At 44.7% G+C, this 26866-nt stretch overlaps 1 protein-coding gene across 1 annotated transcript in view; it reads right to left on the reverse strand.

Moving 5' to 3' along the window:
- The window catches only part of LOC110505895 (neurexin-3a-like), a 614746-nt gene that overhangs the window by 496311 nt on the left and 91569 nt on the right, over positions 1-26866 (reverse strand). The window lies entirely within an intron of this gene.

Consider the following 26866-nt stretch of genomic DNA (forward strand, 5'->3'; position numbering starts at 1 on the left):
GTCAGTCATAGTAGTATGATAGGCGTTGTTTTACAGGGTCAGTCATAGTAGTATGATAGGTGTTGTTCTACAGGGTCAGTCATAGTAGTATGATAGGTGTTGTTCTACAGGGTCAGTCATAGTAGTATGATAGGTGCAGTGAAATGTGTTGTTTTACAGGGTCAGCTATAGTAGTATGACACCTCTGGAGCAAATTAGGGTTAAGTACCTTGCTCCAAGGCACATCGGCAGATTTTTCACCTTGTCTGCTCACATATTCAAACTTGCAACCTTTTGGTTAGTGGCACCAATGCACTAACCGCTAGGCTACCATAACAGCTCAGAGAGACACATCAGGGTACAGAGGTGTCTCCATGGTGACTCCCTGCTTGAATAAAGGCCAAATAAATATAATCTTTCCCATACATATTTATTTTTGAAATAAATAACAATATCCACACTTCTACCAACCAGACCCTTTCCCCCCAGGCTGCTATAGCTACTTAATCCAGAGGAGAGAGTTCCAGGGGGGCGGAGAGGAAGGGGGGGGGGGTGAATCTCTCCAGCGCCTGGTGCCTTCTGTCTGGGGTGGCGGTGCAGGCACAACTCCCCGAAGCATGACAGGCCTTGGGTCCCGGGAGACTTCTCATTTACTCTCCAACATAATACGGTGTTATTGGTCGTTATCTCTGCTGTCAGCACCTGTGTAGATACCTAATGAAGGGCCAGCCGATGCCTGCGCTCCCTCTGCCGCTACACTACCGGTACAGCCACGGCGGCACTGCAATTTCTCGGCTGAGCAGCCGCCCCCTTGGAGATGGAGGAGGTAAAAACGGTTGGCTGCATAAGGTGACAGAATAGTAGAAGAGGAAGAGCGGGGTGGAGGAGAGGAGGGGAGGAGGAGAAGTGGGAAATGGGTGGAGGGGAGGAGGAGGGGAGGAGAACTGGGAAATGGGTGGAGGAGAGGAGGAGAAGTGGGAAATGGGTGGAGGGGAGGAGGAGAGGAGGAGAGGAGGAGAAGTGGGAAATGGGTGGAGGGGAGGAGGAGAGGAGGAGAGGAGGAGAAGTGGGAAATGTGTGGAGGGGAGGAGGAGAGGAGGAGAAGTGGGAAATGGGTGGAGGGGAGAGGGAGAGGAGGAGAAGTGGGAAATGGGTGGAGGGGAGGAGGAGAGGAGGAGCGGGGTGGAGGGGAGGAGAGGAGAAGAGGAGAGGAGGAGAAGTGGGAAATGGGTGGAGGGGAGGAGGAGAGGAGGAGAGGTGGGAAATGGGTGGAGGGGAGGAGGAGAGGAGGAGAGGTGGGAAATGGGTGGAGGGGAGGAGGAGAAGAGGGGGAGCGGGTGGAGGGGAGGAGGAGAGGAGGAGAAATGGGAAAAGGGTGGAGGGGAGGAGGAGAAGTGGGAAAAGGGTGGAGGGGAGGAGGAGAGGAGGAGAAATGGGAAAAGGGTGGAGGGGAGGAGGAGAGGAGGAGAATTGGGAAATGGGTGGAGGGGAGGAGGAGAGGAGGAGAAATGGGAAAAGGGTGGAGGGGAGGAGGAGAGGAGGAGAAATGGGAAATGGGTGGAGGGGAGGAGGAGAGGAGGAGAAATGGGAAATGGGTGGAGGGGAGGAGGAGAGGAGGAGAAATGGGAAAAGGGTGGAGGGGAGGAGGAGAGGAGGAGAAATGGGAAATGGGTGGAGGGGAGGAGGAGAGGAGGAGAAGTGGGAAATGGGTGGAGGGGAGGAGGAGAGGAGGAGAAGTGGGAAATGGGTGGAGGGGAGGAGGAGAGGAGGAAAAGTGGGAAATGGGTGGAGGGGAGGAGGAGAGGAGGAGAAATGGGAAAAGGGTGGAGGGGAGGAGGAGAGGAGGAGAAGTGGGAAATGGGTGGAGGGGAGGAGGAGAGGAGGAGAAGTGGGAAATGGGTGGAGGGGAGGAGGAGAGGAGGAGAAGTGGGAAATGGGTGGAGGGGAGGAGGAGAGGAGGAGAAGTGGGAAATGGGTGGAGGGGAGGAGGAGAGGATTTGATCTAGCAATCTTTCAGACACTGGCATAACGCTCTAACCATTAGGCTACCTACCACCATGTGGAGGGGGAGAGGGGTGGAAGGGAGGAGGGGTGGAGGGAGAGGGGGGTGGAGGGGTGGAAGGGGTGAGGGGTGAAGGGGAAGAGTGGTGGAGGGGGTGGAGGTGTGGAAGGGGTGAGGGGTGAAGGGGGAGAGTGGTGGAGGGGGTGGAGGCGTGGAAGGGGTGAGTGGTGAAGGGGGAGAGTGATGGAGGGGGTGGAAATGGGTGAACGGAGATATATACCAAAGTATGTGGGCACATCAAATTAGTGGATTCAGCTATTTCAGCCACAGCCGTTGCTGACAGGTGTATAAAATTGAGCACACAGCCATGCAATCTCCATAGAGAAACGATGGCAGTAAAATGGCCTTATTGAAGAGCTCAGTGACTTTCAAAGTGGCACCGTCATAGGATGTCACCTTTCTAACAAGTCAGTTGGGCAAATTTCTGCCCTTCTAGAGCTTCCCCGGTCAACTGTAAGTGCTGTTATTGTGAAGTGGAAACGTCTGGGAGCAAAAACGTCTCAGCCGCAAAGTGTTAGGCCACACAAGCTCACAGAACAGGACCGCTGAGTGCTGTTAGCACGTAAATATCATCTGTCCTCGGTTGCAACACTCACTACTGAGTTTCAAACTGCCTCTGGCAGCAACGTCAGCACAATAACTGTTTGTCGGGAGCTTCATGAAATGGGTTTCCATGGCCGAGCCTAAGATCACCATGCTCAATGCCAAGCGTCGGCTTGAGTGGTGTCAAGCTCGCCGCCATTGGACTCTGGAGCAGTGGAAACATGTTCTCTGGAGTGATGCCAGTAGAACTCTACGTGCACCAATGCATAGTGCTAACTGTAAAGTTTGGTGGATGAGGAATAATGGTCTGGGGCTGTTTTTGATGGTTCGGCCTAGGCCACTTAGTTCCAGTGAAAAGGAATCTGATGGCTACAGAATACAGAGTCATTCTAGATGATACTGTGTTTCCAACTTTGTGGCAACATTTTCAGCATGACAATACCCCCGTGCACGAAGCGAGGGCCATACGGAAATAGTTTGTCGAGATAGGTGTGGAAGAACTTGACTGGCCTGTACAGAAACCTGACCTCAATCCCACTGAACGCATTTGGGATGAATTGGAACGGTGAATGCGAGCCAGCCCTAATCGCCCAACATCAGTGCCCGACCTCACTAATGCTCTTGTGGCTGAAAGGAAGCAAGTATCCATAGAATGATCCAACATCTTGTGAAAAGACTTCCCAGAAGAGTGGAGGCTGTTATAGCTGCAACGGGGGGGTCAACTCCATATTAATGTCCATGATTTTGGAATGAGATGTTCGACAAGCAGGTGACCACATACTTTAACCATGTAGTGTATACACTGTATATGCGATATACTATATATAATAATAATATATATATATATATATATATACAGTTGAAGTCGGAGGTTTGTTGAATATATACAGTTGAAGTCGGGAGTCTTTAAAATTTGTTTTTGAAACATTCTACAAATTTGTTATTAACAAACTATAGTTTTTGCATATCGGTTAGGACATCTACTTTGTGCATGACACAAGTAATTGTTCCAACAATTGTTACCAGACAGATTATTTCACCTATAATTCACTGTATCACAATTGCAGTGAGTCAGAAGTTTACACACACTAAGTTGACTGTGCCTTTAAACAGCTTGGAAAATTCCAGAAAATTATGTAATGGATTTAGAAGCTTCTGAAGGGCTAATTGACATCATTTGAGTCAATTGGATTTGTACCTGTGGATGTATTTCAAGGCCTACCTTCAACCGCAGTGCCTCTTTGCTTGACATCATGGGAAAATCAAAAGAAATCAGCCAAGACCTTAGAATTTATTTTGGGACCTCCACAAGTCTGGTTCATCCTTTGGAGCAATTTCCAAACGCCTGAAGTCACTACATACATTTTTTTACAAACAATAGTATGCAAAGATAAACACCATGGGACCACACAGCCTTCATACCACTCAGGAAGGAGACACGTTCTGTCTCCTATAGATGAACGTACTTTGGTGCGAGAAGTGCAAATCAATCCCAGAACAACAGCAAAGATACTGGTGAAGATGCTGCAGGAAACAGGTACAAAAGTATCTATATCCAGAGTTAATCGAGTCCTATATCAAAATAACCTGAAAGGCCACTCAGCAAGGAAGAAGCCACTGCTCCAAAACCACCATAAAAAAGCCAGACTACGGTTTGCAACTGCACATGGGGACAAAGATCATACTTTTTGGAGAAATATTCTCTGGTCTGATGAAACAAAAACAGAACAGTTTGGCCATTAATGGCCTTCGTTGTGTTTGAAGGAAAAAGGGAGAGCCTTGCAAGCCGAAGAACACCATCCCAACTGTGAAGCACGGGGGTGGCAGCATCATGTTGTGGGGGTGCTTTGCTGCAGGAGGGACTGGTGCACTTCACAAAATAGATGGCATCATGAAGACGCAAAATTATGTGGATATTTTGAAGCAACATCTCAAGACATCAGTCAGGCACATGGGTCTTCCAAATGGACAATGACACCAAGCATACTTCCAAAGTTGTGACAAAATTATTTAAGGACAACAAAGTCAAGGTATTGGAGTGGCCATCACAAAGCCCTCACCTCAATCCTATAGAAAATGTGTGGGCAGAACTTAAAAAAGCGTGTGCGAGCAAGGAGGCCTACAAACCGAACTCAGTTACACCAGCTCTGTCAGGAGGAATGGGCCAAAATTCACCCAACTTATTGTGGGAAGTTAAACCATTTAAAGGCAACGATACCAAAAACTAATGGAGTGTATGTAAACTTCTGACCCACTGGGAATGGGTTGAAGTAAATATATTCTGAAAGAAATCACTCTACTATTATTCTGACATTTCACATTCTTAAAATAAAATGGTGATCCGAACTGACCTAAAACCGGGAATTTTTAGTAGGATTACATGTCAGGAATTGTGAAAAACTGAGTTTAAATGTATTTTGCTAAGGTGTATGTAAACTTCCGACTTCAACTGGATATAGTATAAGATTTGGAAGAAAATGTAAGATTGAAATGGATACGAGATTTAAAAAGGAGAAGTGTGAAGGAAAATTATTTTGTTGCTGATCTTCAGAAAATGACTTGACAATATCTGCAGCATCAGCAGATTCAAGGACATGTCATTTAGGTTTAATTACAGGCTTTTACATTCAGCCTGGTATTGGTATTACATACCTGTTTAGATGATAGGCACCCATGCACAACCCATGTGACAGGACTATGTGCCCGATGTGGGCTTAATGGAATGTGCCAATAAAGAGCCTTGAATTAGTATTTCAGAGAGAGTACTTACAAATGCTCTCCTCAAAATGAACCATATAGACTTGTACACAATTTTGACTTTAATAAGAAAAAGCACAAAGATTACAACTTGAAAATAGCTGAATAATATTACTTCACTCAACAACAGAGTACAACAACAAAGAGGCATTACATCAAGCTCAGAGCCCCGGCTCTGGAAAACACCCTCTGGATCCTGAACTTCATGACAGGCAGAGCACAGCGTGTGAGGATTAGCAACAATACCTCCTCCACACTGACTCTTAACTCAGGAGTGTCCTCAGCCCTCTACTGTCTCTCCCTGTGACCTTGCGCGACACCAACTCCATCATCAAGTATGCTGATGACCCCACGGTTGTAGTCCTGATAACCAACAATGATGAGTCAGACTACAGGAAGGAAGTGCAGTAAGTGAACTGGCATTGTGGTGCCAGGACAACAACCTCTCCCTCAACATCAGCAAAACAAAGGAGTTGATTGTTGACTTCAGGAAGCAGAGGAGGGAACATGCCCCCGATCCACATCAACTGGACTGCATTAGAGAGAGTCAGCAGTTTTAAGTTCCTTGGCATCCACATCACAAAGGACTTGACATGGACCAACAACACCGCCACTCTTGTCAAGAGGGCGCAACAGCATCTCTACTTCCTAAGGCGGCTGAAGAAATTCAGTGTACCACCCTGGTCCTCTCCAAACACTACCGCTGCACCATCGAGAGCGTCCTGACCGGTTGCATCACGGCCTGGTACGTGAATTGCTCTTTCCACGACCGCAAGGCCCACCAGCTTTTGGTGAAGACGAACCAGTGCATCACTGGATCCTTGTTCAAACCCATCCAGGACATCTACTTGAAACTGTGCCTGAGTAAGGCACGTAAGCATCTTCAAGGACCCCACAGACAAGCAGTTCTCTCCCTTACAGTCAGGCAGATGCTATCGGAAAATGTGGTCTGATACCAATAGGTATCAGATACAGTTTTTATTTACAAGCGATCAGTCTGCTAAACACTTGAACCGGACTGACTACCTGCACTGACTCTCTGTACCTCAGCACTCACTCACTCACTCACTCACTCAATCACTCACACACACACACACACACACTTAAACAGTACATTCATGCTACACATCAACACTTCTGCTACCAGACTGTTACTATACTGCTCAGTTTATACACTACCCACCATCCCTCCTTCCCCAAAACATATGTACATTTTGGACTATAAATTGTGCCTTCCTGCATTATACTGATGCTAAACTGTTTATTTTATCCTACTGAGCCATTTACTTTATGTTCATATTCTTATCCTTTATTATTCCTCATTATTGTTGCATTGTAGAGAAGGAACCTGCCAGGAAGCATTTCATTGGACGGTGTATACCATGTGTTTCCTGTACACACGACTAATACAAATGTAAAATAAAACATGTAAACTATGAGATCATCAGCATCTAAGGATATACAGTATTCTCATTCAATTCCAAACAGTCCCATGCTACTAACTTCCTGTCCCCATTATATGTAAAAGGCTACAATTACATTCTGACAGGAGATTATTATCACACCAGGCCAGCTTTATCTAAATGTTAAACAAATTTACAGACGGGTCATTCTGAATGTTTGTTATTAATGGGCTCCAGATGTATTTCAGCGTGATATGGCCAGGGAGTGACAGGGGTAAATGTTGAATGATTACAATTAGCTTTATTAAAGTAGGAGAAAGGTCATTGGCTATTTACCTGTCACCTGAAACATGCCTGAAGGTTCATAGGCTTAATGTCAATGATGAGTTAGCAAAGTTAGCTTAGTGAAGGGCAGCAGCACTAATACATGGATTATATTGGATGATAGGATAGAAAGGTTTTGTGGTTGTTGCTTAGATAAACATACTCTGGCAATTATAAACTACAGTGCCTTGCGAAAGTATTCGGCCCCCTTGAACTTTGCAAACTTTTGCCACATTTCAGGCTTCAAACATAAAGATATAAAACTGCATTTTTTTGTGAAGAATCAACAACAAGTGGGACACAATCATGAAGTGGAACGACATTTATTGGATATTTCAAACTTTTTTAACAAATCAAAAACTGAAAAATTGGGCGTGCAAAATTATTCTATGGACCTATTTGCCTTTAAAAAAAAATTTGGTAGCTAATCAAATGTAATAAACATCAATAAAAATTCCAAAAAAGTTGGTAAAAGGGATTTTTTTCTTCTAAAAGGAATAAATAATTCTTCCAAGCTGAATCTAGACCTACAGATAGCATGTGTTGTGTCAAATCAAATGTTATTTGTCACATACACATGGTTAGCAGATGTTAATGCGAGTGTAGCGAAATGCTTGTGCTTCTAGTTCCGACAATGCAGTAATAACCAACGAGTAATCTAACCTAACAATTTCACAACAACTACCTTATACACACAAGTGTAAAGGGATAAAGAATATGTACATAAAGATATATGAATGAGTGATGGTACAGAAAGTCATAGGCAAGATGCAGTAGATGGTATCGAGTACAGTATATACATATGAGATGAGTAATGTAGGGTATGTAAACATTATATTAAGTGGCATTGTTGAAAGTGGCAGGTGATACATTTTTTACATCAATTCTTCCATTATTAAAGTGGCTGGAGTTGAGTCAGTATGTTGTCAGCAACAACTCAATGTTAGTGGTGGCTGTTTTAACAGTCTGATGGCCTTGAGATAGAAGCTGTTTTTCAGTTTCTCGGTCCCTGCTTTGATGCACCTGTACTGACCTCGCCTTCTGGATGATAGCGGGGTGAACAGGCATTGGCTCGGGTGGTTGTTGTCCTTGATGATCTTTATGGCCTTCCTGTGACATCGGGTGGTGCAGTTGCCGTACCAGGTGGTGATACAGCCCAACAGAATGCTCTCGATTGTGCATCTGAAAAAGTTTGTGAGTGCTTTTGGTGTCAAGCCGAGTTCTTCAGCATGTGTGGGTGGACCAATTCAGTTTGTCCGTGACGTGTACTCTGAGTAACTTAAAACTTACTACCCTCTCCACTACCGTCCCGTCGATGTGTGTGTGTGTGTGTGTGTCAGTGTGCGTGTGTGTGTGTGTGCGCCTGTGTCTGCGTGTGCGTGTGTGTGTGTGTGCGGTCCATTACTCAACTTGGTATTTAAAGTTCATCCCCTGGACACGATGCACTCAATCCAGCCACCATCTAAGATAGTCACACAGTATGCAGTTATCTCTAATCACTCTACATCTCCAAGGAAAAGGGATGTTGTGGCGTTTTAAAACCTCCGTTAAAGACAGTCCTCAGAATGTAATAAGATGAATGTAGGGAAGTGATAGAACAGACAAGACATATAGGAATACCGAGAAAATTCCACTTTCATGGACTTCTATACTCCCAGTCGGTATAGGATAGAGCGTCCGTCCTCGTTCGCCTGGGGGGGACGGGGACGGGGGGACGGGGGGACGGGGGACCCACGGTCACCTTGGTTACCCCGTTGACACACAGCAAAAAAAAAACGTTACCTTTTTTCAAACGCAATTTTCTTGTTTTAGTCAATTGCAGATCTACATTGAAGAAAAACACGTCCACAGATCCATTTTTGCCTGCTCCCGAGTGTTCTCACTACTTACACTATGTTCTATATCGTAGGGCTTGCCTCGTGCCCCTTTTTTCATGATGGCATTAACTGCCACGAGTGAATGCTAGCTAGCTACTTACTGGAACATTAAGCTAGCCAAGACCAACAAGACAAACAAACAGACTGTACAGCTACAAGTAGTGAGTGAAGTTACAAACAGACTATACTAGTCAAGTTAAATGTTTTACCTGTGATGAAATGTTTTCCACATACATAGAGCTATAGAGTCCTAGCTACGTGTGGACTACTTGGACACGACTCTACTCGCAGGCTCTATTTCCCTGTGTGGGAGCATTGTGAGCCATATAGGTAAGGATTTTTGACCTGGTTACATGATCATTGAACAACACAGCAGCTTTGTGGTATCTTTTCATAATTTCTCTCCCATCTCTCTCCCCCCCATCTCACACCCTCTCTCCCCCTCTGCCCCTCTCTCCCTACCCCCTACCCCTCTCCCCCCATCTCACACCTTCTCCCCCCCATCTCACACCCTCTCTCCCCCTCTGCCCCTCTCTCCCTACCCCCTACCCCTCTCCCCCCATCTCACACCTTCTCCCCCCCTCTCTCCCCCTCCCCTACCCCTCTCCCCCGCTCTCCCTACCCCCTACCCCTCTCCCCCCATCTCACACCCTCTCCCCCCCTCTCTCCCGCTCTCTCCCCCTCCCCTGCCCCTCTCCCCCGCTCTCCCTACCCCCTACCCCTCTCCCCCCATCTCACACCCTCTCTCCCCCTCTCTCCCTACCCCTCTCTCCCCCTCTCTCCCTCTACCAGTGATTTGGTAGGCAGATGGGACCTGCAGCAGTGAGTGTCTCACCACTGAGCCCTGTGGGCAGTGGAGCGCTCCAGTCCTTCACACTCTGAGACTGAGGCTCCCTCTCACTGTGCTTCCTCTCAGGTAGGATGAGCATCAATCTACTGTTCAGTATGGAGAGTTTTGTATGTGTGTGTGTGTGTGTGTGTGTGTGTGTGTGTGTGTGTGTGTGTGTGTGTGTGTGTGTGTGTGTGTGTGTGTGTGTGTGTGTGTGTGTGTGTGTGGCTTTATTGTGCTGAGGCAGCAGTGACATCTTGAAACATGAAGGTAATGGGTTGGTTAACGCAGTGTAAATCTAACATACACAACCGCCATGTGCAGTAACAACATCTGACCACTGCTAGTGTGCTCCCTACTCTCTAACATAATATCATCTCAGCAAAGATACTTCAAAAGACTAGTCTTACCCCAAGGCTCCATCATCCCTGGCACCGTACATGAAAACATTTAAGAATTTCTGTGTGTGTGTGTGTGTGTGTGTAGAGGGGGGGAGAAGGAGTGATTTTAGAAAACAGTGGAGGACCCCATCATCATCGCTCAAACCTGCATCAGCCCTTCCCTAATACACACACCACACATACACATGCACACACACAACCAACACACATACACAGACACAGTGCCCCTCTCTCCCCCCCTGTGTGTGTGTGTGTGGACGAGGAGGGGGGGTTAGAAAGAGAAAGAGTGATTTTAGAAAACAGTGGAGGACCCCATCATCATCGCTCAAACCTGCATCAGCCCTTCCCTAATACACACACCACACATACACATGCACACACACAACCAACACACATACACAGACACAGTGCCCCTCTCTCCCCCCCTGTGTGTGTGTGTGTGGACGAGGAGGGGGGGTTAGAAAGAGAAAGAGTGATTTTAGAAAACAGTGGAGGACCCCATCATCATCGCATCATCATCACAACCAACACACACAACACACACACACCACACACACACGACCAACACACACACCACACACACACACACACACACACACACACACACACACACACACACAACCAACACACAGACATACACAGACACAGTGCGGCGCCGCCACTCTCGTCTTCCCTGAGGCTGAGTGGCGGTAACCCTTTCTCTCCTGGGACTCAGACAAAAGCCCCCCTAGGACAAAATCCCCCCCCACCCCCCCACCTCTCCTAGGACAGTCAATAATCACGCCTTTTCACAAAGACCCCGCTAGTCCTTTATCCCCCCCACTCCACAGCCCCCCATGTCCCTCCACCCTCTCACCCCCCCTCCTCCACTGCCCCTCTATATCCCTCCTCCCTCTCATCCCCTCCTCCTCCACTGCCCTCATCTATCTCTCCCCATCCCCATTCTCCTCCCTTCTCCTTCCTTCTCCTCCCTTCTCCTTCTCTTCCCATCTACTTTGTATTTTCCCCTCATCCTACCCTCATCTGTCTTCCTCCACCACTCTTCCTTCTCTTCCCTTTCTCTGACACCGCCCCTCCAAATCTCTCCTCCCTCCTCTCCTCCCTCCTTTCCTCCCTCCTCTCCTCCCTCCTCTCCTCCCTCCTTTCCTCCCTCCTCTCCTCCCTCCTTTACTCCCTCCTCTCCTCCCTCCTTTCCTCCCTCCTTTCCTCCGCCTTTCCTCCTTTCCTCCCTCCTCTCCTCCCTCCTCTCCTCCCTCCTTTCCGCCCTCCTCTCCTCCCTCCTCTCCTCCCTCCTCTCATCCCTCCTCTCCTCCCTCCTCTCCTCCCTCCTTTCCTCCTTCCTCTCCTCCCTCCCTCCTTTCCTCCCTCCTCTCCTCCCTCCTTTCCTCCTTTCCTCTCCTCCCTCCTTTCCTCCTTTCCTCTCCTCCCTCCTCTCCTCTCCTCCCTCCTTTCCTCCCTCCTCTCCTCCCTCCTCTCCTCCCTCCTTTCCTCCTTTCCTCTCCTCCCTCCTCTCCTCCCTCCTTTCCTAGCTTCTGGTTGATATACTTCAGAGGGGAGTAAACAAAAAAATTACCCAAAATTCACTCTGATGTTTCTCTAGTCTACATGATTGAGTCTGGCACTACAACAACACAGAAAATTATTATTTCTGGTGACTAGTAATAGTAATAACTAGAATATCTATGAAAAAGTTCAACATAAAAAAAATAATAATAATTAAAAAAAAACATTAACATAATTAAGTATTGATGCTTGAATCCACACAATTGTTTTATTTAACTAGGAAAGTCAGTTAAGAACAGATTCTTATTTTCAATGATGGCCTAGGAACAGTGGGTTAACTGCCTTGTTCAGGGGAACGGTGGGTTAACTGCCTTGTTCAGGGGAACGGTGGGTTAACTGCCTTGTTCAGGGGAACGGTGGGTGCCTTAACTGCCTTGTTCAGGGGCAGAATGACAATTATTTTACTTTGTCAGCTTGGGGATTTGATCTTTCAACTTTTCAATTACCAGTCCAACACTCAAACCACTAGGCTATCCTGCCGCCCCGAGTAATGGCTGCTTGCTGTTATAGTTTATTATTTTTTCAATGTTTATTTAAACTTTGTCCCATGAGAATCAGTTCATGTATGTATCTCTATCCGGAGTAGTCACTTTCAGATCATAAGCAGTTATTGATCTTGTATCAGTTATCTAGGGAGACGTGCGAGGGACAAGTAGAATACACAGATTATGTCTCTGTCAATACCTCATTATTGATATTTCTCTCTCACAAAGGAAATAAACATGTATGAGCACTCTGGCAGTTAACACACTATGGCTAGACCTGAGGAAAGAACCTTCCCCTAGGGACAGAGATGGCTGGATGGGGGGATGGAGGGAAAGGGAGAGAGAGACAGGGAGGGATGGCGGAGGAATAGAAAGGGCAGAAGCCCGCGTGGATAAGCTCGAGACACTCATGTGTAACGCCACACAAGCCCCGGGCTTGATTGCCTTGTTTTTTCGTCCATATCTTTTTTTTTCTCTCTTTTCTGGGGAGAGATAGACACTGTGGCTTCTCCCCGCCCCCTCTCCTCTCTATCCACCTATCAGCCGGGACCTGAGTATGATGGGTATTTCTACTCTGAGTGGAATTAGGAACAGGAGCCCGGTGAACAGCTGTCTATTTACACCCACTCTTCAGTGTGTGTGTGTGTGTGTGTGTGTGTGTGTGTGTGCGTGTGTGTGTGCGTGTGTGCGCGTGTGTGTGTGTGTGTGTGCGTGCGTGCGACAGGGGCAGGATCTGGAGAGAGAGAGATAAGGCGTCCATCCTACGAGCGACTGGCTGCAGAATATTTGCTCAGGCGAGGGATTAATCAGAAATGATATGCATGGAAAACATCATACTATCAAATCCAGAGTAACGGACCAATAAACCAGAATCATGTTTGGATTCATCAAAACCAGGAACCCCAGAGTAACAGACAAATAAACCAGAATCATGTTTGGATTCATCGAAACCAGGAACCCCAGAGTAACAGACCAATAAACCAGAATCATGTTTGGATTCATCGAAACCAGGAACCCCAGAGTAACAGACCAATGAACCAGAATCATGTTTGGATTCATCGAAACCAGGAACCCCAGAGTAACAGACCAATAAACCAGAATCATGTTTGGATTCATCGAAACCAGGAACCCCAGAGTAACAGACCAATAAACCAGAATCATGTTTGGATTCATCGAAACCAGGAATCCCAGAGTAACAGACCAATAAACCAGAATCATGTTTGGATTCATCAAAACCAGGAACCCCAGAGTAACAGACCAATTAACCAGAATAATGTGTTAATCAAGTGTAGGGGCCAACATCAATAATAATAATCAAGAGTTTGGGACTGTAAGATTCAATCTGCATTTTTGTAAAAATTAATATATTAACCTAGCCTTATTCTTTTCAAAATGCTCTACCTACATAGTACTCTAAATAACCCAATTTATGTTGTTAAGTTCAAAAGAATGCAAAAATAAAAAATATACACACCATTCAAACCAATGAGGGTTTACAACTTTTGTTGCCAATTACTCTCAGAATCATATTTTTAAGTGATAATGCCCGATAAGCCGATGTTTGGAGGATATATTGGCACGGGTGTCGTCCTTCAAACATCGGTTTATCGGGCATTATCATTTTATAGAACAGGTTACCAACATACAGTTTTCAAATAACGATTGACATATTTTCATTAACTTTATTTTGATGAATTTATTCATACTCCCAAGAGATATAGTCCTGACACGATTCTAGGGTTGCTACCCAAGCCAGTTGGTCGTTCGTTCTATCAGCTCGGTTGGTTGCCAGGGACGTTAAGTCTTTTTGTTCTGTATCTATGGACATTCGTTCTAAATGTTCTATTGACATACTGTCTGGCCACATTCTTATCCCTTGCTTGCTGGCTAGCCAACTATGGCTAACTTACAGTCATGGCAAACAGTGCAGCAAGAACAACAGCAAAGTAGCGGTCATGCCCTGACCTTAGAGAGTCTTGTTTATTCTCTATTTGGTTAGGTCAGGGTGTGACTTGGGTGGGCAAATCTATGTTTCTATTTCTTTGTTGGCCTAGTATGGTTCCCAATCAGAGGCAGCTGTTTATCGTCGTCTCTGATTGGGGCTAATACTTTGGCAGCCCTTTTTCCCACCTTCAGTTGTGGGATCTTGATTTTGTTAGTTGCTGAATAGCCTTCAGAACTTTACGTTCGTTTATCTTCTGTTGTTTTTTTGGTGTTCATCAAAATGAAGAAAGATGTAGGCTTACGACGCTGCACCTTGGTCTAATACATCTTTCAAAGATCGTAACAGTAGCTGCATTTGTTTAAGATTTTTTTTCTAGTGACATTTATTTGGATACATCCATGAGAATGAGCTAATGAAGCACGATTTCACCTGGCAAATATGCTCTCTCATCAGGACACTGTTGCACAGAGGAGCTAGCCAACAACACAGCTTAACTTCAAAGTGACACTGGAAATGTTAGCTGTTTTCTATTGACATTTCTCTGTTTATAGAAATAAAAAGTTTCTGATTCATGATTTCGACTGGCTGAGAAAAGCTGTCTGCCTGTCTGTCTCATCCCGACTCCCGATGAATTGAATTGAGATTGAATTGAATTTCAATATCGAAACAATGTTGCAAATGTCAGAGTGTCAAATGTTTATGCAGATCTCCAATTGCTGGTCAAAAATGAATGGGACATAATGTCTAGATACTTTATACAGTGGAGATCAAGTTTATAAATTGTCCGGCTAGGCTGAGGAGACAGGGGATTTTGCAGTGAGATGGAACAGAGTGAATATGTCAGTTCAACGTCAAAGCTTTAGCCGGTGGTGACTTGTTGAATAGACACCGGCTGGAATGCAGTTTTGACCAATCAGCATCGAGGATAAGACACACTCGTTGTATAATTGCAGATAAACCTTCTAGTCCCAAACTCTCAATAATATTTGCCATTTTGCAGACGCTTTTGTCCAAGGAGACTTACAGTTATGCATGAACTTTCAATATGGGTGGTCCCGGAAATCAAATCCCACTATCTTGGCAAAGCAAGCGTCATGCTCTACCAACTGAGAGAGACCATTTTCATGATACAGCAGTAGCAATACAAGGAGATAACATCTACAGAAGAGACAGGAATGCCCATAGGGGAGGTATTGCTGTTTATATTCTGATCCATGTTATTGAGGTGTTGTGGTTGCAAGTTATCCCGCCTTATCTAAAGCCTATTATTTTAGGGTGTTGCTATAGGCCACCAAGTGCTAACAGTCAATATCTAGATAATGTGGGTGAAATGCTTGATAGTGTATGTAATGTAAACCGAGAGGTCTACTTTCTTGGGGACTTGAATATTGACTGGTTTTCATCAAGCTGTCCACTCAAGAGGAAGCTTCTCACTGTAACCAGTGCCTGTAATCTGGTTCAGGATATTAATCAACCTACCAGGGTGTTTACAAAGACTACAGGAAATATATAATCCACATGTATTTATCACATCTTTACTAATACTGTAGAGCTTTGCTCTAAAGCTATATCCATACCTATTGGTGTCACGTTCGTTGTAACGAGGAGACCAAGGCGCAGCGTGATGAGAATACATTCCTCTTATTTAACAAAGAACACGTAAACAAAACGAACGTGAAGCTATAAACAACTAGTGCTGACATGCAACTATACATAGACAATAACCCACAGATAAACCAAGGAATATGGCTCACTAAGTATGGTTCCCAATCAGAGACAACGATAAACAGCTGCCTCTGATTGAGAACCAATCCAGGCAACCATAGACATATAAACCACTAGACTAGAAAATCCCCTAGACCATACAAAAACTAAACAAACCACCCTTGTCACACCCTGACCTAACCAAATAATAAAGAAAACAAAGATAACTAAGGTCAGGGCGTAACAATCGGATGCAGTGATCACAATATAGTGGCTATATCCAGGAAAGGTTCCAACAACTTTGCCTAAAATACTGTGTAAAAGATAATATAAAAAATATGTTGTAGGTCTGATGCGTTTAAAAAGGAGAATCCAGACACTGCACGTAATGAAGTTATGAAAAAGCTTCTTCCAATTATTGATAAACTTTTTAAGGAACTGACTGTAAGAACTGTTAAATCTCCTTGGATTGGTGAGGAATTAAAAAAACAATATAGTTGAAAGAGATGGGGCTAAAGGAGTGGCTAACAAGTGTTGTGTCTGTGACTATCATTAAATGTGAAGACTGTTATTTTATCAAATCATTTCTCTGTGTGTAACTATTATTACGTGATTAAACTAATCAAGTAACTTTTAATTAACTAGGACGTCGGGGGGCACCACAGGAAAATGTTTATAGAACCGCTATTTCCTGAATCGAGTACAGTCTTGTATTAACGTATTATTCTTACCTCATCATTTCTCATTACGGAATGTCGCAAACCCTTGGATATCTGCACGAACCCTAGCACAAATTATTAATCAACGATATTCAAATTGGCTAATTATTTATTTACTTACTAACTAATAAAATCACAGAAATACATGAAACACACACAACTAGTTCATACATTGAGTATTACATGATACAAAGAAAAAGCTCCTAGTGGTCGAAACCGATATGACGGCTTGGTAGACAAAGGAAAGGGGTGTGGACCGCTCAACAGCAGGAAACTCACAGCTGATAACTACACTGGTAGAAATTGCTAACACTTTACATGAACGACCGCTCATTCGAAAAGAAATTGCAATTTACATATTTACGAGTGTATGTTTTGTAGTCTCTCTCTGTGGTCACCGGTCCATCTGCTGGAGAGTCAATCGATATAAAGTCTCCCGTACCCATGCTTGTCGCATAGAATAGAAGTTTCAGCGGTTGTCAATATTCTTGTCCTAGGCTTCGTACATTTCAGGCTGCAGACTGGTAATTCGACGGACTAGGATTTCTTACTTCTGTAGTGAATCGATAGTCTTAGAGTTGAACCATTTCCAGCCGTGTAGCTAAAGCTCCACGATGTATGGTCTTGTCATTTGAGTTGTAGTGCCAACCATTCGAACATGTAGCTAGCTACCTCTTCATATTTTCTGGTCTTAGAAAATCAACCATTTGCAACACCGTGGTTGGCGTGGTCTGGTGTGAATTGTGTCACAGGGGCTTGTATACTTGGGCAGAAAAGGGGTCGTCTCATCATGTTTGTGCCCACCTGTGGCTACTGGTAGCGTGGCATAAGTGTGCATAAGTTAAAATAAAACAACCAATTCTCATTTAGAAGACTAAATCATATTGTTACCTTTTCAAAAGTATTCTTATACTTATTCATTCCCCTATACCTTAAGAAGTTAATTAACAAGAAGTGTATCTTTAGTTCTATGTATAACACTGTATCTTTCATCAATGTTTATGATGAGTATTTCTGTAATTTGATGTGACTCTCTGCAATTTCCCCGGATGTTTGTTTGAGACAATGCATTTCTGAACATAACGCGCCAATATCAAATGAGGTTTTTGGACATAAAGATTAACTTTATCGAACAAAACACACATTTATTCTCTAACATGGAGTCCTGGGGGTGCCATCCAGTGAATATCATCAAAGGTTAGTGATTAATTTTAACACTATTTCTGACTTTTGTGACACCTCTCCTTCTTTGGAAAATGGCTGTATGGTTTTCTGTGGCTAGGCACTGACCTAACATAATCGCATGGTGTGCTTTCGCCGTAAAGCCTTTTTGAAATTGGATACTGTGGCTGGATTAACAAGAGGTTTATCTTTAAAATTGTGTAAAATACTAGTATGTTAGAGGAATTTTAATTATGAGATTTATGTTGTTTTGAATTTGGCGCCCTGCACTTTCACTGGCTGTTGGCAAGGTGGGACGCTCACATCCCAAACGATCCCAGAGATATAGTTATGTGTGTTTCCTGTCCATCGTGAAAACACCACATTATACTCGACATGACTGTCCCTTAAGTGTCCACAGACCATTCCCACATTCTCAAAAACAGAAATATTGTTTTATTCTCCAATTTTGGGGATTGGGAGTCTTGGAAAGAAAAATATCTTTGCTCTCCATAGGCCCTCTCCATGCATACTCCATGGTAGCAAAGCGAGAGAGAGTTTCTAGCAGGAATTTATGACAGTTGTAAAAACCTGATGTGGGAGAGCGAGTGAGAGAGGGGAGAGCCACGATATACACCCCAAAAGGGCCACATCGTGACATAAGTCTGACTTACTGCAAATTAAGAAAGTATGTGATTAAACTCAACAAAAATAAGAAAAAACTGTATTATGATCAATGCTATAAAGAATGATGGAAAACGTTGTAGTATTTTAAGTGAAATTATGGGTAGAAAGACAAATGCAACTCCATCTTTCTTTGAATCAGATGGCTTATTCATCACAAAACAATTTGATGTTGCCAATTACTTAATTAGAAAAGTGGCCAAATTCAGGAATTGCCAAATTTAAACAGTGAGCCATCGTAATCATGCATCAAAACCTAATAAATAATGAATGGAAAGCATTGTACTGGTTGCTGCCATCAGCTTGCTGCCAGCTCTTAGCAAACTGTAGGAAAAAATGGTATTTCACCAAATACAATGTTATATCTTTGTAAAGAATTTAACAGAATTCCAGCATGCTTATAGAGAAGGGCACCCAACATGTACTGCACTGACACAAATTACTGATGATTGGTTGAAAGACATTGATAATAAGAAGACTGTGGGAGCTGTTCTTTTTAACCCCTGCCATATAGTGGAATCAGAGCTATCTGTCACGGATCCCTCTGGAACTGCCATTACGCACACCTGGTCCCTATTCCCAGTGATTAGTAATTGTATAAGTGTGCCCTTGGTGTACCATTGTCCTGGCGATTATTGTTCCAATGTCCGTTGGTTCGTGTGAGAACCTGTGCTATGTTGTTTTGGCTTGAGTGCCACGTATATTGTGCAGATGATTACGGGTCTCGTCCCGTGTGATTATAATTTTGCGATTGTGTACTTATTCGAAGTACTCCTCGCTCTTTTGTTTGGGTCTCTACCCTGTGTTTTGTATATGTGTTTGGTCTTCGTCCCTGTGCCTTTACACAGTACGCTGTAGTTTGGGAATTTGGCTTTCGTGCCACGTATATTGTGGAGATAATAAGGGATCTCGTCCCGTGTGATAATCATTGTGCAATTGTGTATTTATTCGTGGTTTAGGAGGCCTGCTCTGAGAGAGACAAGTCTGGAACAGCGCCCAAAGGAGGCCTGCTCTCAGGGAGACAAGTCTGGAACAGATCCCAAAGGAGGTCTGCTCTCAGGGAGACAAGTCTGGAACAGCTCCCAAAGGAGGCCTGCTCTCAGGGAGACAAGTCTGGAACAGATCCCAAAGGAGGTCTGCTCTCAGGGAGACAAGTCTGGAACAGCTCCCAAAGGAGGTCTGCTCTCAGGGAGACAAGTCTGGAACAGCTACCAAAGGAGGTCTGCTCTCAGGGAGACAAGTCTGGAACAGCTCCCAAAGGAGGTCTGCTCTCAGGGAGTCAAGTCTGGAACAGCTACCAAAGGAGGTCTGCTCTCAGGGAGACAAGTCTGGAACAGCTCCCAAAGGAGGTCTGCTCTCAGGGAGACAAGTCTGGAACAGCTACCAAAGGAGGCCTGCTCTCAGGGAGACAAGTCTGGAACAGCTACCAAAGGAGGCCTGCTCTCAGGGAGACAAGTCTGGAACAGCTCCCAAAGGAGGTCTGCTCTCAGGGAGACAAGTCTGGAACAGCTCCCAAAGGAGGCCTGCTCTCAGGGAGACAAGTCTGGAAAAGCTCCCAAAGGAGGCCTGCTCTCAGGGAGACAAGTCTGGAACAGCTACCAAAGGAGGCCTGCTCTCAGGGAGACAAGTCTGGAACAGCTACCAAAGGAGGCCTGCTCTCAGGGAGACAAGTCTGGAACAGCTCCCAAAGGAGGTCTGCTCTCAGGGAGACAAGTCTGGAACAGCTACCAAAGGAGGCCTGCTCTCAGGGAGACAAGTCTGGAACAGCTACCAAAGGAGGTCTGCTCTCAGGGAGACAAGTCTGGAACAGCTACCAAAAAATAATGTCTAAGTCTGACCTGAGAATGTGAAAGCTGGTTGAGCAAGAACACAAGATGAGATGAACACAGAGATCTAAAATCAAAAACTTTTGTGAACTAACACTTGACTTTTCTCACCCTTACTAGCTCGGACATTCTTGATAGCTAGCTACTTTATCGAGGAAAAATGTACTTACTATGACTGTGATATGTGGGTGTCCCACATAGCTCTCTCAAGATGAAGTAGTGGTTAGTAGTTAGAGCGTTGGACTAGTAACTGGAAGGTTGCAAGTTCAAACACCCGAGTTGACAAGGTACAAATCTGCCGTTCTGCCCCTGAACAGGCAGTTAACCCACTGTTCCTAGGCCGTCATTGGAAATAAGAATTTGTTCTTAACTGACTTGACTAGTTAAATAAAGGTCAAATGTAAAAAATGACAAAATGTAAATGCAGCCACTTCAAACCTCTCCAGTCTGTTCCAACTGTAACATCCTCATACCACTTGGTCTCTAACAGTGTGTTATAATAGAAAGAGCTCCTCCTCATAACTTCTGGCAAAAACCCTGCATGTTATATCATCCTGTGTTTAGGATTGTGTGTATACACTCAGTGTGTGTGTTGGTTTGCAGGAGATGGCATGGTTCTGGTTTTATGTAAACTGAGAGTACAAAACATTAGGAACACCTTCATAAAATTGAGTTGCACCTCCTTTTGCCCTCGGAACAGCCTCAATTCGTCAGGGCATGAACTCTACAAGGTGTTAAAAGTGTTTCACAGAGATACTGGCCCATGTTGACTCCAATGCTTCTCACAGTTGTGTGAAGTTGGTGGGATGTCTTTTGGGTGGTGGACCATTCTTGATACACATGGGAAATTGTTGAGCTTGAAAAATCCCAGCAGCATTGCAGTTCTTGACACAAACCGGTGCACCTGGGATCTACTATCATACCCAGTTCAAAGGCACTTAACATATTTTGTCTTGCTCATTCACTCTCTGAATGGCACACATACATAATCCATGTCTCAATTGTCTCAAGATTTAAAAATTCTTCTTTAACCTGTCTTCTCCCCTTCATCTACACTGATTGAAGTGGATTTAACTAGTGACCTCAATAAGGGATCATAGCTTTCACCTGGATTCACCTGGTCAGTCTATGTCATGGAAAGAGCCAGGTGTTCCTAATGTTTTGTCCAGTCAGTGTATATGAGACAGTATATTATGAAGAGCTTGACCCGAGTTAGATCTCTGATGGTTGTTTAACATTCTGATGGCCTTGAGATAGAACGATAGAAAGTTAGATCTCTGATGGCTGTTTTACAGTCTGATGGCCTTGAGATAGAACGATAGAAAGTTAGATCTCTGATGGCTGTAGACTCATCATCTACCAGGTTGTTTAATGCTGGGAAAAGGATCTGAGGAGTTTGGCCTGCACAGGCCGGTGTGGAGGAATGGAACATTTACATTGTTGTCATTTACTGTTAGAAAATGCTATTTTTATCCCAGAATGACTCAATAACAGCAGCGCTGTCAGTAAAACAGTCAATTAATGCTGTAACAATCCTGGCATTAGCCTTTTTAATTAACATTTTAACTTACATTATGATACCTTAGAATGTACAGAGAAATATCCACAGTGTTCTGATCTACTGTACACCTAACAAGTTACAGCTGCTCTTCCCCGGAACAAATCAAATATTAGTTAACCAACTGATCCTGCCACAACGAGCTGCTAGCTGCGCTATCGGCAGCACCACCATGCGAGGCTGAGCAACACCATGCAAGGCTGAGCATTCTCTCTCTCCGCTCTCTCTGCTCTCCCCGTTCTCCTTCAAAAGCAGTCTCTCTCCTGAAGAATGCAGTCGACAGCGGAAAGAACACGTGCAGAAATTACCCCTTGAATATGCTAATACCCTGAGTGAGTGAGTGAGTGAGTGAGCGAGTGAGTGAGTGCGTGCGCGTGCACGTATACGTGCTTGTGTGGAAAGGCTGTCTGTAAAGATACATAGACATTAGTCTGCATAAAATGCATAGTAGCTTGAATACACAGTGGCTTTAACTCTGTTACTGCTGGGTGTCAAGGCTTCCTCTTACTACAGTACCTTCATCATTTAATCCCTCACTGCCCTCTCTTATACTCGTCATCTACTTCTGTGTGTATCCAATGGACAAATCAACCCTTTAATAAACTATTTCAGGTAAGCTTCAGGTAAGTCGACAGGGTAGCCTAGTGGTTAGAGCGTTGGACTGGTAACCGGAAGGTTGCCAATTCAAACCCCCGAGCTGACAAGGTACAAATCTGTCGTTCTGCCCCTGAACAGGCAGTTAACCCACTAGGCTGTCATTGAAAATAATAATTTGTTCTTAACTGACTTGCCTAGTTAAATAAAGGTTAAAAAACGCATAACGTCGGAGAACTACACTGGTTATACTTTTGAGTTGTACATTTGACCTAAAACAAAGTTGACATTTCCAGACTTTCCATGCATGCAAGCAGACTTGTCTCTTGTGATCATCTCACTGGTATAGTATTTAGAGTAGCAGGCACAGCACAAGCCTAAATTAACAGTGCCCTCTTTCTTTCTTTCTCTCTCTCTCCATCTTTCTTTCTCTGTCTTGTCTCTTTCTCTCTCTTTTTACAAAATGCCATGTAAAATAAAAAAAGCCTCATTCACAATTAATCAACATCATTGACTACCTCAAAAAGGTTTAAATGTCACGTGTGCATTTCTAAAGATGCAATGCAGAGTAAAGATTACACCAGCCCAGTGAGTGAGAGAGAGATGGAGAGAGAGAGAGAGAGAGAGAGACTGAGAGAGAGAGACTGAGAGAGAGAGAGAGAGAGAAAGAGAGACTGAGAGAGAGACTGAGAGGGAGAGAGACTGAGATAGAGAAAGACAGACAGACCGAGAGAAACATTTGTTTAATATCTATTTCTGTCAAGGGCGTCTTCCTGGAAATGACCAGACCAAGGTGCAGCGTGGTGAGTGTACATTTTACTTTATTATAAATGTCGCCAACAAAACAAGAAACAACAAAAACTAACGTGAAGCTTACTAGGGCTATACAGGCCACTAACAAAGACAACTACCCACAACTAAGGTGGCAAAACAGGCTTGTTTGATTCCCAATCAGAGACAACGATAGACAGCTGTCCCTGATTGAGAACCATTCCCGACCAAAACATAGAAACAGAAAACATAGAAATAAAGAAACTAGAAAGCCCAACCTAGTCACACCCTGGCCAACCCAAAATAGAGAATAAAAAGCCTCTCTATGGCCAGGGCGTGACAATTTCACTTGCTTTGGAAATGTAAACATATATTTTGCATGATAATAAAGCCCATTAAAATTAATTGAATTGAGAGAGTGAGGGAGGAAGAGCTAGAGTGAGAGAATAAGTAAATGATGCCTGTTTCAGGGACTTTTTCATTTCCTGTCCACATGAGCTGGTCCTATGGGTAAGGATTGGATGATTGGATGATTGGATGATTGAAAGATTGGATGAATGGATGATTGGATGATTGGATGATTGGAGAATTGGATGATTGGATGATTGGATGATTGGAGAATTGGATGATTGGATGATTGAAAAATTGGAGGATTGGAGGACTGAACGATTGGAGGAACAGAGGATTGGAGGACTGGAGCATTGGGACATTAGAGGATTGGAGGATTGGGGGATTGGATGATTGGACAATTGGAGGATTGTATGATTGGACAATTGGAGGATTGTATGATTGTATGATTGGACAATTGGAGGATTGGGGGGGGGGGGGGGTTGGAGGATCTTAGGACTGGAGGTTTGAAGGATTGGGTCTTAATGACTGTAATTGACTAAGACTGACTTTGACATCTCACGTCCACTACGATGACAGAAACCCTGTCTGCCCTACATATGAGTGCCCGCACTCACCCCTCCCCAATTTCAGTCTCTGTCTGACACACACACACACACACACACATGAACACGCACGCACACAATCCAGACCCTGGCCTCTCCGGGTTGATCTGGAGGAGTCTGGAGGGGAAGACGAGGGCTTATTGGACTGCCCAGGGTAATTGGGTTAATTGGTACATGTACTTGAATCAGCCTCGTCAACCAAGAAGAATGCCTGGGGCAGTAAGAGCAGACCATTAAGACACGAAGAGGGAATGGAGTTCGACAAACAAAAAGATGGTGACTCCCACTTGAGCAGAGGAGCATAAGATGGAGTGAGGAGGAAAATGGGGATGGGAAGGAAAGAGGGGTTTGTATTATCTGGAAGGAAAGGGAGGGAGGGAGGGAGGGAGGGAGGGAGGGAGGGAGGGAGGGAGGGAGGGAGGGATTGAGGGAGGGCCACTAGACGTGAGACTCAAACTATTAATGTAATAGGAGTGAAAACAGGGAAAGCAAATCCAAAAGAATTATGTCATGTGATCTGTCAGAGATCAAATGGCTGGAGAGAGAAGCAGAGTGGCCTCTCTCTCTCTCTCTCTCTCTCTCTCTCTCTCTCTGTTTCTTTTTCTCTCTGTGTGTGTGTCGCTCTCTCTCTCGCTCTCTCTCTCTGTGTGTCTCTCTCTCTCTCTCTTGCTCTCCCTCTGTGTGTGTCTCTGTCTCTCTCTCGCTCTCCCTCTGTGTGTGTCTCTCTCTCTCCCCCGTCTTTCTCTCTCTTTATTTCTCCCCACCTTCTTCTCTCTCTTTCTTTATTTCTCCCTCTCTCTCTCTTTATTTCTCCCTCTCTCTTTCTTTATTTCTCCCTCTTTCGTTATTTATTTCTCCCTCTCTTTCTTTCTCCCCCCCCTCTCTCTCTCTCTATCTCTCTCTCTTTGGGTGAAGCAGCTACTATAGCTCAGCAGAAGGAGAGTGAGCGTATGGTACTCTCCATGGCCTAAGGGGATGACTCTACATCACAGTGCATAATGAGTGCCGCCACAATGTATTGACTATAACCGTCTCTGTTCAGTGTGTGTGTTATAGAGTATCTATACATGATGCCAGAAACAACAGCTTCCAGAGGGCAAAACAACAACAAGAAATACAGAGAGTAACAGTTAGCTAGGATTCAGCACCATGGACAGTTACTGACTCAGCTAGTTCCAAGCCTTAGCCTTATTCCTCTACTAGTCTATGATCAGGTTTGGTGGTAGGCTGCTAGGATCTACCAAGACACAGTGCTGGTGAACGACATGCCATGTTTGTGGCTGACACCTTAGATAGTCATGTCTTGTTGTTGGCTGATACCTTAGATAGTTTACCATGTCTTGTTGTTGGCTGATACCTTAGATAGTTTACCATGTCTTGTTGTTGGCTGATACCTTAGATGGTCCCACATATATCCCAATTTATACAACACTATAGCTAGCTAAATGAAAAAGAGTAGCCTCAGTAGCTATCTGAACAAATATGACAATCCTAATCCATCCACCTAACCTCCTGTCTGCCACCATGAGCTAACACCCTGCTCCCCTCTTCCACCATGACTCAATCTAACACCCTGCTCCCCTCTTCCACCATGACTCAAGCTAACACCCTGCTTTCCTCTTCCACCATGACTCAATCTAACACCCTGCTCCCTCTTCCACCATGACTCAATTTAACACCCTGCTCCCCTGTTCCACCATTACTAAATCTAACACCCTGCTTTCCTCTTCCACCATGACTCAATCTAACACCCTGCTTTCCTCTTCCACCATGACTGAATCTAACACCCTGCTCCCTCTTCCACCATGACTCAATCTAACACCCTGCTCCCCTCTTCAACTATGACTCAATCTAACACCTTGCTCCCCTCTTCAACCATGACTCAATCTAACACCCTGCTTTCCTCTTCCACCATGACTCAATCTAACACCCTGCTCCCCTCTTCCACCATGACTCAATCTAACACCCTGCTACCCTCTTCCACCATGACTCAAGCTAACACCCTGCTTTCCTCTTCCACCATGACTCAATCTAACACCCTGCTCCCTCTTCCACCATGACTCAATCTAACACCCTGCTCCCCTCTTCCACCATGACTCAATTTATTAACAACCTGCTCCCCTCTTCCACCATGACTCAATTTGACACCCTGCTCCCCTCTTCCACCATGACTCAATCTAACACCCTGCTCCCCTCTTCCACCATGACTCAATCTAACACCCTGCTCCCTCTTCCACCATGACTGAATCTAACACCCTGCTCCCTCTTCCACCATGACTCAATCTAACACCCTGCTTTCCTCTTCCACCATGACTCAATCTAACACCCTGCTTTCCTCTTCCACCATGACTCAATCTAACACCCTGCTTTCCTCTTCCACCATGACTCAATCTAACACCCTGCTTCCTCTTCCACCATGACTCAATCTAACACCCTGCTTTCCTCTTCCACCATGACTCAATCTAACACCCTGCTTCCTCTTCCACCATGACTCAATCTAACACCCTGCTTTCCTCTTCCACCATGACTCAATCTAACACCCTGCTTTCCTCTTCCACCATGACTCAATCTAACACCCTGCTTCCTCTTCCACCATGACTCAATCTAACACCCTGCTTTCCTCTTCCACCATGACTCAATCAAACACCCTGCTTTCCTCTTCCACCATGACTCAATCTAACACCCTGCTTTCCTCTTCCACCATGACTCAATCTAACACCCTGCTCCC

The sequence above is a fragment of the Oncorhynchus mykiss genome, chromosome 25, assembly GCF_013265735.2.
Source record: "Oncorhynchus mykiss isolate Arlee chromosome 25, USDA_OmykA_1.1, whole genome shotgun sequence".
Taxonomy (NCBI): Eukaryota; Metazoa; Chordata; class Actinopteri; order Salmoniformes; family Salmonidae; genus Oncorhynchus; species Oncorhynchus mykiss.